This window comes from Sinocyclocheilus anshuiensis, unplaced genomic scaffold, assembly GCF_001515605.1.
Source record: "Sinocyclocheilus anshuiensis isolate Anshui unplaced genomic scaffold, SAMN03320099.WGS_v1.1 scaffold702, whole genome shotgun sequence".
Classification (NCBI taxonomy): Eukaryota; Metazoa; Chordata; class Actinopteri; order Cypriniformes; family Cyprinidae; genus Sinocyclocheilus; species Sinocyclocheilus anshuiensis.
Window position 1 is genome coordinate 1,479,261 of NW_015548184.1, and position 14,896 is coordinate 1,494,156.

Sequence of the window (14,896 nt, forward strand, 5' to 3'; positions counted from 1 at the left end):
GCAAATTGAAATACACCACAGTGTATAAAGTTACAAAAGCAACAGATCTATGGGCAAATGCATTTTAGCCCCTGACTTTGAATCAAATTGACAACATTCCGCACAGATGACCAAAATCATGGCCTTGTTGATAAATGGACTCTGCGTTTAACGGTTTGCCTGCTACTATACGCTGGAAACTTGTTCTAAATACCTCAGAGAGTCAACAGAAAATTCATTTAACTGTACTGGCATAAAAGAGGTATGAAAAAAAGACAAGAGAATCTCACAAACTCACAAATGATCTTTTAATTAATTATAAAAAAATGTTATAATGTCCCTCATGAAAAATAGACATTGAGATTTGATAATGTTGTGATACCTGTTGTGGCACTTAAATTATTCGTTTTATTTTTACATTTATTTAGACAATAGTACAGTATTAATATTGCAAAATTTGATATCGCATTGTCCAGAACATGAAACGAGGAATTATCAGCTTTTCGGCACTATCCTACTCTAATTCTTAAACTTAAATTAACCTGTCTAAATTTGAATGAAAAGACCCATAGAGCACGGTCGTACCACCCACCTGCGGTGGGATACAAGCATCGACTGGCAGATAAAAAGTGATCCACTGAGTGCAAACTCAAACCGCTTCACTCTCAAGGGCCATTGATTGACAGCACATGTTAGCGACACCCATTTAGAGCATGTTAGTGTGGCCACGAGAGACGGCAAATTAGAATGAGCGAGGATGAACCAGTGGAACAAGAGGAAAATTAGGGATGATTATAGCTGAACCACACCCATTGATAAAAGGTGGGCTGGCCCCCGTAATCCCCTGCAAGTAGACAATGATTAGAACATGAGGAGATTGAGGCCTGTGTTTTAACCTGGCCAGGGAGGAAAAAGCCCTCTCATTCTCTGTATTCTCAACATGTGAATGACCAGCCTATTAGCCGGATGCTTTTAGGTTGGGCTCACATAGCGAGGAGCCGGCTTTGTCAGCCGCGGTCTCCTTTGTGCGACAGGCCCTTGCAACAATGCAATGGGATCCACGCAGTTGAAAATGACACTTTCCTGTGCACCCCTTTCAATAGTTCTCATTCGTTTGTCTGTTTTTTCAATAATTAGGTCTTGATTATTTGTTTCTATGTATGTGGGGTGTCCTATATCAATTGCAGGGGCCACATTAAGATGTAGTTTTGTCTTTGGGATAATATAGCACGTCTCTCGACTCATTACCCGATGTTTCTATTTACACATGCACTGTGTGTGTAATTCCGGTCCTCTAGAGCAGGGGTTTTCAAATTGTGCTCAAGGGACCCCAAGGGGACTCATTTTATGGTTGTAAAATTTAATGTGTGAGCCCTAAAATACTATAAATATTAATCACATACATTTAAATTAATACATTTTAATTATATTATAAACAATTAATTAATAATTATCAAAAACAATATAAAAAATTATTTTGTTGCCTTTATAATATCACACCTAATATTCTTTCCTTACAGAGTATAAATAAGTTTTTAATCAAAGTTTTTATGCATAAAAACATTTTGAAAAGTAATGCTTTTATTTAGCAAGGATGCATTAAATTGATCAAAAGTGACAGTAAAGAAATGTACAATATTACAAAAGATTTCTATTTCAAATAAATGCTGTTCTTTTGCACTTAATATTCATTAAATAATCCTGAAATAAAATGTATCACCGTTTCCACAAACATCAATATTGATAATAACATAACATTTTACTTGTGCATTAAATTAGCATATTAGAATGATTTCTGAAGGATCGTGTGACACGGAATACTGGAATTATGGCTGGTGAAAAGTCAGCCAATTTGTAAATGAAAATCTGGGACACCAGCATACAGAACCTTTCATCTCTTCAATCCAATACACTTCTAGTTACCTCCTCAAAATCAGTTGCATTCATGTGACCTTTACTCATTCTCTAAAAACGTATGGAGAAATAGAAGGCAAAACATTCATTCTCATGCTGTATGCATGACCGCTTGCACAATTTGGCCTTGTGCAAATACTAAAGGAATACTACAGTAAAAAAAAAAAAAAACTTCCTGGATTGTTGTCTAAGCAAATTGAAATACACCACAGCGTAAAGTTACAAAAACAACAGATCTATGGGCAAAGCAAAGCATTTTAGCCCCTGACTTTTAATCAAATTGACAACCTTCCGCACAGATGACTTTTGGAAAGTTCTAGAAGAGCCAAAATCATGGCCTTGTTGATAAATGGACTCTGTGTTTAACTGTTTGCCTGCTACGCTGGAAACTTGTTCTAAATACCTCAAACAGTCAACAGGAGATTCGTTTAACTGTACTGGCATAAAAGAGGTATGAAAAAAAGACAAGAGCATCTCCTACAGCTCTTCTATAGATTGTGTATGTGTCCTTAATGGAGGCAGATCAGAGCATAGCATTGTACCCATTTCTCTGTAGCCCTATAGCTCTGAAACATTTTGAGTCCAAGCACTCTCTATCAAACACACAAAGACAGGTACATGGACTAAATTTCAATTTTTTCCACACAACACAACAATGGAAAAGTACAACAAGGTCAAATTGGTCAATTTTTAAAAAGTGTTCTAGACCTAAATTAGAGAATAGCACGATATACTGTATCTGTACAATAACATATAATATAGTACGTCTCTCTACTCATTACCTGATGTTTCTATTTACACATGCACAGTGTGTGTAATCCGGTCCTCTAGGGCAGGGGTTTTCAAACTGGGCTCAAAGGACCCCAAGGGAACATGCAAACAATATGATAGGAGAGAACCTGTAAAAGTTAATGTGTTAGCCCTAAAATATTATAAATATTAACCATATATGTGTAAAATAATACATTTGAATTATATTATGCTGCACACTGGTGGTGGATGAGGAGATACCCCTCACAATGTAAAGCGCTTTGAGTGCCTAGAAAAGCGCTATATAAATGTAATGAATTATTATTATAATTATTATGAATTATTATTATAAACAATTCATTAATAATTATCAAAACAACTGATCAACTGAAAAGTCAGCTTGCCAACAGGAAAAAAAATATTTTCAAATAGAAAAGTTATTTTAAATTGTAACAATATTTTACAATATTACTGTTTTTATTGTATTTTAATCAAATAAATGCAGTTGGTGAGCATAAATGTCTTTTATCAAGCATTTATTTAGGTGGATGCCATATTTGGAGGATCCTTGGCATCAAAAAATAAGAAAATAATTTCACAAATTGCCTTTGCCTCAACATTTTGTCAATTGCTGACTGGAAAAGAAGGAGAGGAGTCACAGGAAGTAGTTGCCACAACAGAACCGGACATAAGCAAATCATTAGTCTCACATCTGAGAAAAGAATCTAGGGGTAAATGTACCAATAAGCTCACCAAAATCTACATTGAGACATTTTTAGTGCACAAGATATTGGTTTCAGTACAAGAAGTTATGTTAAAATAAAATATTAATCTCTCACACAAAAATATTTAAATTTATTTTAAATGACAAAAGCATTTTAATTAAGTTGTTCATCATTAAATGCAAAAAGTCTGACTGTGCTTAATGGGTAATGGGTTTTTAAACAACCTTTTTAAAGAATAATTAAAAAAATGTTTTATTTGAAGGTACAAAGTCAATCACAAACAACAACAACAACACTAAAATCAAGCAACAAGGCACTCAGTTTGATCAGTTATACATTCATAGTGAAGTGTCATTTAAGCACATTGCAACATCAAGACTAGTCCACGTTCAGCTAAGTAACACATATTCAAAAATCAAATAAAGCAAACCAATAAAACATTTCATTCATGGGGATGAACACAGAAACTAGCCTCATTATGAAGCCTCTTATTAAATGGATGTCAACTTATCTATAGTCTCTTAAGGCTGGAATACACTACACAATTTTTGCCCAGATTTTCCACCGATTTACAGTCTGGATAAGTTGACACCAGTTGCCAAAGGTCAGAGCCAGTCTGTAGATTTGAGTCGACTGATTCCATAGAAAAGCGTGTAGTGTATGATGGTCACAGACTTTGATTATTTAGCTTCAGACTATGATTCCATCCAGTTGGGGAGATCAAGCATGTTTGATATTTACAGCATTTTAAAACACATTGTTTTCATTTGTCATGCATCTCCTAGCAACAATGTGCACATTTCTGTGCGCGTTTGTTGTGATCGGAAGGAATTTAAAGTCTGGTAGTGTATCATCCTCAGTCGTTTAATGTATGATGCCCAGTGTTCCTTTGTGACTATTTACAAAGTCTGTAAGTGTATGATGCCTGGTGTTTTAAAACTCTGTTCAAATTTCAAAAGCCATGCAGTGTATTCCAGCCTTTAGTTGCTTTTTTCCTAGACAGACATGACAGATTTCAATTGGCCCCTCCTTTGTACGGACGACATGCCTCTTTCATCTTTGGGCATAAACTATAGTTACGTTTAGATTTTGTAATCTTAAAGCTGTTAAAATAAGTTATTAATCATTTTATAAAGATTAACTTACAGTGACAACCATCAGTTTATATTTAAAGCTGCAGTCCGTAAGTTTTGCCTCTTTGTCGCCATCTCTGTTTGAAAACCTGGAATTGCAGCTGTGTGCGGAATTATCTTCCTTGTCTGGGTTGTGCGGTGGCACTGCTCCAGCGCGGATTAATCTAATGTTCTGAAGAGTATGTGTGGCAGTCAGTCACCGCACCGGTGTGGATATTTACTGTACTTCGCAATCACAGATTCTAGCCTACGTCTTGGAATATGAGCCAAATAAGAATTTTCACACAAGTAACAAGTCTGCCACGTTTGTTCTGACCAACTGAGGAAAAAGCATTACCATAAATCTCGCTACCAATGGTGATTAAATCTAAAGATCGGTTAGCTCATATCACATCAAACCGTTCAAATTATTATTATTGTACTTTATATACTTTATTCTCAAATGATTAATGTTAACAACATCAGCATTGGTGACTATGAGTATAGTGTGTATTAGCGTGTATATTTCATGTATATTGTATATTTCTGCACAGTCTAATCTAATTTTCATACTCTTCGAATTTCATATTAAGAAATTCTTTTAACCCAAAAAGCAAATTATGCTCCCTTCGAACTGGTTTTCTTTAAAATACAAATCTTTGTAATCCCAGGCTATCTGTAATCAGAAGCACACTTATAACTGGAATATAATTTAATTTCATTAACATGTGTTTCATAAACACATAATCCTTTATGGATTATAATCCGCCATCAAAATGATACATTTAATTATTCTGGCTGCTGTGAGAAAAGGCTATAAACGATCGGCCACCTGCAGGATCCTCACATGCGATAGCCTAGCCGGGACAACTTCTTTATGTTTACAGACGTGACGTAATGACGCAGCGGCATACTCGAAATTTCCCGCGAAAACCTACCCGTACCACTCAAATTAGAAATCATTATTATAAACTAACTGTTGTGAATCGGGCTAAAGTAAGGCGATAGTTTCGAACACTAGCTGGTTATGTACTTGCTCAAATATTGATTTCGGATCATTTTTAACCAAAAAAAAAGTTACGGACTGCAGCTTTAAAGGCTGTTTATGAAGTATTTACATAGACGTTCAATGTGGAAGAGCTTAAAGAGAGCACACTGAGCTTAACTGGAGCAGCAACAATTTTTAATAAATTTCATGTAATATTTATTAAAATGACAAGATTTTGCTAAATAAATAATCTAGGTCATGTATTAAGTTCATAAATATTTTAATATGAACAACTATTAACAATATCTATGAAATTATACGTTTTCTTATTGATGTTACACTGAAGCTGTGTGATTTTTCATAGTAGTGCACCCTTTAAGCTCACCTTAAAATAATATGAAATCTTTAAAAATTACAGCAGTGTAAAACCACAGACCAGCAACAAACTGTCAATTTATAATATTATGGATATAAAAGTACAAGCCAGTAATGCCTGTGAAGTAAAATATTAGCGTAGCACACAATTTTATATAGCTAGTCAGCTAACTGTGTTCTGTAGCATCGTTCTTCTGTAGCATTCATTCTGCGCTGTTACTAAAACTATCTTTTGAATCTAACTCTAAATATTTCCCACATCCAAGTTCCAGTTTATAATATGCAAAAGTCTAAACATAAATCTATTAATTTTACAGTAAGTAGTGAAACTTACCCCAAATAAATGCTTAAACATAAAAAATGCACATTTAAGGACCTCCTCTTTTGGTGAAAGTTTTCAGACAGCTTTCAAAATGGCTTGTGTCACACGATCCACCTAGTTTAAATATGGAAGTGTGCTTAATGGGTACGTGAGCTTAATAGGTACGTTTACCCTAGTTACTGAATCAAAGAAGAAATTTTTACATTGACAGTTCTGAAGTATTGACTGCTCAAGGGGTAAAAATACTTACAGTAGCGAATGAAGAGTGTGGAAAAAACATTGTTTTCTTTTCCTTTTTCATAAAAATGTTAGCATATTTTGAGGAGCCCTTCTTGCACGCTAGCACCACTTCTCTGGTGAACAAACACTTGACAGAACATCTTTATTATGTAGAAGTTTAATAAGACGTCTATTTAAAATCAGACGTGGTATTGCGTTGCATTCCAAACAAGAGTTCAGTTCAATGTCAAGTAATCTCAGAGACCGTAAGTCATTAATTAATTAGCAACATTTTTCTTTATCTCCAATTAGTGAATGCAAACCCTCGTTTTCTGAATCCGCTCCTTTATGGTCATAGTGCTCTTTCAAACTGATTAAACACTGAAATTTTAAATATTTCCTGAGGACAAGCTGTCACATGCAAAAGTGGTTACAGTGAGAGAAGTATTCTTGATTCATAATAGCAGACTTCTTTAAAATGCCCAGTTATTACAAACTCTTATTTGAGTGTTCCTCAGTTTCAAGGACATTATAAATGAGCCACCGAAAAAGGCTGGTGAAACAAGGCAGGGAGTGACCTGTGCTGCTAGTCCGCATCAAGGCCAAAACCTTGAGAGAGAAGAAATGAGAAAAGAAGCATTCAGATTGTTTAGATTTTCTCTCTTGCCAATGGTTCTTGCTCTCTTTATATTACACACAATGAATACACAAACAAACAAACAAACAAACACCATTCGCTGTAAATCGCAGCTACCCTATGACTGAAAAGTGATATAGTATATATATATATAATTTTTTTTTTAGATGAAATTAAAGTTACTTACGGCTTCAAAGAATCATAAACAATTAATTAGAAACTTCAAAGCTCATGGTAGATCTAAAAGCTTTATATAGATATAAACATTCTCTACAGAGAAAATGAATGAGATTTTTATTTTTACCAGACTGTTGCACACTAAAAACACAAATATGACCATTACCAAAGACAGCAACTTCTATACCATTGGAAAATCTTCTCACAACTGACACAACGTTATATTACAAATGAATGCAATAAAGGCACAAACTAATCAAAACATAAATAACCACAGAACATGAAAATCCAACATGAAAACACAACCCACACAATATTTAAGTACTGTACACTACTAAAAATGCAGAAAATGTAGGAGAGTCCTTTCAGTTATAGAATACAGTTGTCACTCCGGTTCATAACAGAACTGTGTGTGAAAGTAAACGCACTTGGTACTCTAAAACAGGATTGGCAACTGTGTGACTAAATTGAAGGTCCAAGAAATGTGATGGGTCCTGTCTGTTCTAACAATCATGGCAGTGCTGAATTTTTGGTGAAAAAAACATTTTCTGTCTGTGGAAAAAAAGACCACCCCCACCATATTATTTTCCTGCCACTACTAGAGCTTGTAGTAATTACTTTAATGATGTCCCTGCATCTCAGCCGCCGCACCACGAGCAATAGAAGGCTGACCACAAAATAAAAGTTCAATGAAGGCGCATGGGAGACACAATCATCTCATTAAATGACGCAGAGACAGAAAGTACAGAAGGAGAGAAAGCGGTGTTTTTTTCCTCACACATATAATGCAAAAAACCTATTAGAGAGGTAATATTTTCTAGGACTCTATGTGTGGCCAGGAAATAGAGAATGTCGAATACTTGCAAAGCAGTAAATTACTTGCAGACATTTTAAAATGTGCCAGTAGTAGGTTTACTTAAGTGATAATGATCTAATTCTGTGTTCTCAATGCCAGATGTATGAGGATGTATCCCATTACCGCCGTCCATAGCAATGAATGCGACAGCTCCAAAAATCTCAGCAGACACGGTCAGTGGAGAATTACGCGGGGGCATTGATATCCACAGCTGTTCTGTTTCATATCAGCTAGCAGGGACAGAGATCCAGGGCTCACCCTCGCTGGCTAACCCTTACCTCTGCAAAAAAGATGTAATTTGATTTCAATCGGTCCTGAAATGTAGATGGCAGGCCTTGTTGCAACAACAATGACATCCACACGCTTCACCAGGTTTTCACGTCAAGGGGCACTGCTGAACTTTTATTATTTATATGTAACTTATTTTTTCAGAGCAACAGAATTGCATTTTTGTAAGTGATAATGATCTAATTCTGTGTTCTCAATGCCAGATGTATGAGGATGTATCCCATTACCGCCGTCCATAGCAATGAATGCGACAGCTCCAAAAATCTCAGCAGACACGGTCAGTGGAGAATTACGCGGGGGCATTGATATCCACAGCTGTTCTGTTTCATATCAGCTAGCAGGGACAGAGATCCAGGGCTCACCCTCGCTGGCTAACCCTTACCTCTGCAAAAAATATGTAATTTGATTTCAATCGGTCCTGAAATGTAGATGGCAGGCCTTGTTGCAACAACAATGACATCCACACGCTTCACCAGGTTTTCACGTCAAGGGGCACTGCTGAACTTTTATTATTTATATGTAACTTATTTTTTCAGAGCAACAGAATTGCATTTTTGTTGTCTGGTTGGATGCATTGAAAGGCTCCGGTGTCGAGGTGGTGCAGGGTGTGTACAGGCACAGAAGGTTTTTCGGCCAATCTGGGAATCATTTACTTGCATTTCCCATCTGCATAATGAGCTGGGCAGCCAATGACAGTGCTTGCTGGCCGAGGACAGGGTGGCATGCCTTCAGATTTAATGGGCGTGCAGAGGAAACTTCCAATGCTTTCTGACATCTCTCATAGCAAACTAAATGTGCTCTGGGTCAGGGAGTGTCTATTATGAAAATAAGAGACGAACAAGTCAATTATACTTCACTGACTGCATTGCCAGGGGTCCTCATTAGAATGATCAGGAAGGTCCGTGCCGCTGTGCTCCTCTCCTCTCTGTAGCTCCTGATTAAGCTGTGGAGGAATGACAAGACCCTGTGCTACTCTTTATTTTATGGAGTGCATCTATACGAACGTGTTCATGGAGTGGAATCACATAGACACACAAACAAACCTCATGAGGCCATACAGACGCAAGACAGCACATTGTGGGGGCAGCGTCTCGCAAGCCGGTAAGAAACCGTTGACAGGTTCGGATTATAAAAGTAAAAAAGTGCAAGACACAGAACTCAGAGGTCAGGAAGCTGATAGTGTCATGGATCACGATGCATCTAGGAAACACTTTTGGCAGGGGATGTTGGGAACTGTCATGCATGGACTGGACGCATGGCTTAGGGTGAGAGGGCGGGGCTATAGAATGGATCCAAATGAAAATCCTGGGGTTTGGTGGGCAGATCGGTGCACACTCCTGTTTCTCATGGTGTGGAGACTGGGGTTCACTGACAATGACAGGATCTGTGGAGACAGGGTACAGGGAATCTGGCTTGTTCTTCCTAGTGCTTGTATCTTGTGCAGCAGAGTGAAATTCAGACTCTAATTAATTAATCTGAGCATGTACAAAAACATCTGCAAAAATCCCGCAATGCAACAATATATAACAATACAACAATATATAAATGTTTCCACCTACACTATTATTCAAAACTTTAGTGTCTGTAAAACATAAATAATGTTTATGAAAGAAGTCGCTCATGCTCTGCAAGGCTGCATTTATTTGATCAAAAATACAGTAAAACAATAATATTGTGATTTTGCATATTTTTAAATGTAATTTATTGTTGTGATGGCAAATCTGATTTTTTTTCAGCAGCCATTATTCAAGTCTTCAGTGTCACGTGATCCTATAGAAACCATTCTAATATGCTGATATGGAGCTCAAGTAACATTTTTTATTTTTATTGCAGATGAAAATGGTTATTTTTGTGAAAACTGTTTTTCAGGATTGTTTAATGAATAATAAGGTTGAAAAAAAATCTTAAATAGATTTTTTACAAAATTTTAATTTTATGTATCTTTGCTGAATCAAAGTATAATTTCTTTTAAAAACCCAAACATTGTGAATGGTAGTGTATATTATAACATATGTATGGATATTAAATATTAATATTAGATAAAACATATTGAATATCAATTAGTGTATTTAACTGAAACATGAAAACATCTACAACTTTTAAAACAATTATTTCTATTAATACAGTGGTGTGAAAAAGTGTTGGCCCCCTTCCTGATTTCTTATTTTTTTGCATGTTTGTCACACTTTAATGTTTCAGATCATCAAACAAATTTAAATATTAGTAAAAGATAACACAAGTGAACACAACATGCAGTTTTTAAATGAAGGTTTTTATTATTAAGGGAAAACAAAATCCAAAACTACATGGCCCTGTGTGAAAAAGTGTTTGCCCCCTAAACCTAATAACTGGTTGGGCCACCCTATCAGGAAGGGGGCCAACACTTTTTCACACCACTGTATATCTAATGGGGAAACATTTATACTACAAACTGATAGATGCATGCTGTGATAATACAATCTTTACATCTCTAAACTTGTTATTTTTTGAATATAGCTTTGTTGAAACAAAATGTATGCATTCTTTGCATTCTACTATGGGAAAAACCAATGCCTGCTTTATTTTACTGCATTTCAGCACAAAGTACAAAAGGTTCTCGTCCAGCATATTATTCGCTTTCCTCTTTAGGTGCTCTTTGAAACATGGATGATTATTTCCTAAATTTGTTCTGGCACCAAAAGCACTAATAAACCTACTGTAAATTGACGTTCCCTGAGGTATTTAAAAGGCCATGTGCTTGTGTTACCTGAAGGTAGATTGGGAGACATAGTGAGCACACCAGAGTACATGCAACCACATCCAGCGCGCATGTTAAAACACAAAGCCCTCAACCCCCTTTCTGTTGTTGTGCAGACTTAATATAGCTCAAGGCTACGCAAATGTACGTCTTGACCTCTTTAAGTTGCCAAATCATGCAGAATAAAAACGATTTTTTTTTTCTGCTGCTGTCTGCTCTTACATGAGAATATCCTTGTTATAATAATTGGAAATTCAGTTCTTTCCCTCCAGTGTGCTTTTTAAAATATGAGCCAGCGCGTGCAACCAAACCAACTTTAACCAGCATTACAACCTGTGTCTCATCATGATAATTGGGTTTTTGAGTTGATTTGACTGGATGACAGAGATGTCTTGAAGATTCATGATGGCAGTCTTTTTACCCAATAGTGCGACTCAGGAGGAGGCATTTAATTAGGGAACTTAAAACAAGGTCAGTTTTGCCAAATGTTTGCTTATCCACACATCCCTCCAAAGCTTAATATCACATTTGTTTTTAACATCATGCTAGTTTCTACAGTTGCTTTTACTGCTCAAATCCAGGTTAAAATATAAGAACAAAACACAAAGTTTAACATGTTAACGTTTAAGATCCATAATAACAAATGGATCTTAAATGAATTACATATATATTAAATATCTTAATATCCACATTATAAAACTTTACAAGTTTCAATTTATTATTAAAAAAAATTTAAATAAATTGTGCAACTTTTGCAGATATTTCTCCAAGAAATTAGTTTTTGATATGCTAAAATTTGTACTGTTTGAAATCCACAGGTTTTCACAAATCTTACAAATTTGGCAGTAATCAAGTCAAAAATTACTTTCATGTCTTGGCCGATAACTAATAAATGGCCGACATTAAAAAAAAAACAAAAAACAACTCAAAATAAAATCCAATATAAAGCACTAAAAATTCATTTTAAATGCCACAAATTGAACAAATTAATTTAGGCATTAAACATTGTAATGTACAGTTTTAAAAAATGGTTTATTTTGACATTTGCTCAGGTCTACATTTAAAAATGTTATTAAATTCAGTATTAAAACACGAAATTTAAGTGAGCATTAGTTGATGGCAAAGGTAGTCTAAATGTAAAAATAGGTGAAAAGAGCATGTACAATATCTACTATAGTGATTAAAAAATGAATGTCTGCCAATAACATATGAACAATATGATACTGATGCAACATGCATCACTATTATAATCTACTATGGATTAAAGTATTAAACAGAAAAAAGCTCATGCTGCTTGACATATGCAAGGAAGGAACTTTTACTAGAAAGAACTACTACTACTAGTTTCTTGTTGTTACAAATAGTCTGATATGAAATAAGACACAAAATCATGCTCATTGCATCTGTTTGAGCCTGAGGGGTCAAATATGCCTCCCTAGGTCATGGCTTATCTAATGATGTTCTTCAAAGACCATCTTTTATCCTCCACCTACGCTCAAGTTCACACCTCACAAACCAGAGAAGCAACCTGGAGGGGAACCGTGCAGCGTTCATAATTTCACAAGAGTGGAGATGTCACTACGAGAGGAGATAAACAATAATCTTTCTAATGCCAAGGATCCACAGCAGCCTAACTATTCTTGGAGTCACTCCAGGCCAATGCGTTGTCCCTGTCTGCACAGTCATCTCAAGCTGGGCACACAATGTTACGGATAGAGACCAATCACCAATGCAATTTACAACACCCGAAGCAGCGAGCGATGCGCAGGAGACCAAACGACGAGTTCTTGGTGCATCAAAGAAGATAATTAGGAAGCAGCAAAGGCCCTTCAAAAGAGAGAAATCGCATCTGCTGTTTTCCCCTGCAGTTATTTTACAAACAAAATATCCATGATTAAGGTAAAAATGTCTGAACATTTACATTCAGAAGAATTTAATATATCAGTTTGTCCTTTATAAGACAAACTGAAGATGATTGTGACACTTTCTAACCTCAAGTAATTTTAATGAACTTCATAAAAGTTCTCAACGGTCTCTAAATGGTGTTCAGGTTTGACCAAAGTCTGTCTGGCATGTTTTTTTTTTGTTCTATACTTTTACAGCATGTTCACAACTGGCTCCTTAGATATGATAGAGCAACCTCTGAAAAATAAATCAATAACGTTCTTGTAAGCATGGCATTAGCTTGCTGAGACAATTAACACTACAACAATACCTGGTCTCCTCCCTCTGTCCTTGACAAAAAGCAAACACTTTATAAAATTTTCACTTTTGGTAATTTGATTTGTTCAATTCTATTTTGCTCAATTTTGTTCAAATAAATGCAATTTGTAACTCTAATGCCTGCCACAAGGTGGATAAACAAAAACGCAGCCTTGCCAGCCAGAAAGAATTAGAAAGATGGTACAAAACATAACAGAGTGTACTTGAAAAAGAGCCAAGGCTTAAACTAGTGGCTCTCCTGAACTATTACTCATGAATCAGAAATCTTGAACATCTGTGTATATTTAAATAAATATAAATATATAAGTGTATATTTAAATAAATATATACAAATAAAAATAAAATATTTAAATTGTATACATTTATTTATTTTAGTTCATTACACATTATGCTGACATTTGGGGATAGATGGTGTACATGACCTGTCCTTTACACCATCCAAATCCATTTACCTGCCTAAAGGTGTTGAAAAGGTGTTTCCTCATTAACAAACTAATTTACAAACCCAATCTTTGTTCACGACTGTATTTACTGCATGACGGAAGTATTTATGCAGTTATGTGGTTGCGGTCGAGTGACCCTGTGTGGAAAGCTGTCTGGTCCAGATTCTTTCTAGCCATTTAACTCTGCTAATGGCCTCTCTGCTGCACCAAATGGCCCTTCTCTCCGCTCCGCCACACAGTCGTCAAACTGATATGCCCTAATGTAAATATTTGGACCTGTACCCCCACCCCCTCCAAAGGGCAGAAAAGGAGCTTTTTAATTGATATAGTGCACACTCAAACGGTTTTAGCTTCTAGGAGAAGAGGTGAGTGTTACGAGCAGAACAAAAGATCACACTAGACTAGTCCTCTAAGCTGCTGGTATTAGTGACCTTGTGTGAGAATATCAATCTTTCTTCTACTCCAGATCACAAGATAATAAGACCTGGTTCATCCCTGAACGGTTCAACTTACGGACAGGACAAAACAAACAAGTGACAGTAAAAGAATTACAGTGGCAGGGCCGGAGTGGGGCTCATTTTCAGCCCTGGAGTTTCATGCCGCAACCGGCCCAGTTATTTTTTTTATATATTGATTCTTTATCTTTTATTCTTTAAGAAAATAGTGTTTATTCTTGTAGAAAATAAGTGTTTGTTCTTTAAGAAAATAAGGGACAGAATAAGGGACGCTCCAAATATTTGTACTGTACCATAATGTAGGCCTATGTCTGCCTGTAGTCAAATAGTTCTCGGAAATAATCACAATTGTTTTGCTTAACCTATTTATGTGCAATTATTCTAAAAATAATTTTAATATCATACAAACAATGTAATCGGCCTGAGTAAATTGTACAAATATAGAATTGTGAGTTCACAAGTGTAGTAAGTTAGGAGGTGGAAATACTGTGAAATTACAAATGGCATGAAATTTGAAAGCGTAACAACCGAAGGTCTATGAAACGTCAGTCAATAACGCATTTTAAACAATGGCATTTAAAGTTTTGAACTAAAATGTCATTGCAACCATATAGCCTTTGAATGAATGAAAATGCATATTTTTCAATTAAAGAAAACTTAGAGAGTGTGGGCTGCTTCTGGTGCTTGGATTTGTAC

The 14,896-nt window shown here is 35.8% G+C and overlaps 1 long non-coding RNA gene across 2 annotated transcripts in view; it reads right to left on the minus strand.

Annotated features, from left to right (window-relative positions):
* Nucleotides 1-9,443: 9,443 nt before the first annotated feature.
* LOC107704866 (uncharacterized) overlaps nucleotides 9,444-14,896 on the minus strand; it is a 15,081-nt gene continuing 9,628 nt past the window's right edge. For both annotated transcript variants that reach the window (XR_001636012.1, XR_001636013.1), the window contains exon 3: nucleotides 9,444-9,726. This is a non-coding gene — a long non-coding RNA (uncharacterized LOC107704866). The remainder of the gene's footprint in view (nucleotides 9,727-14,896) is intronic.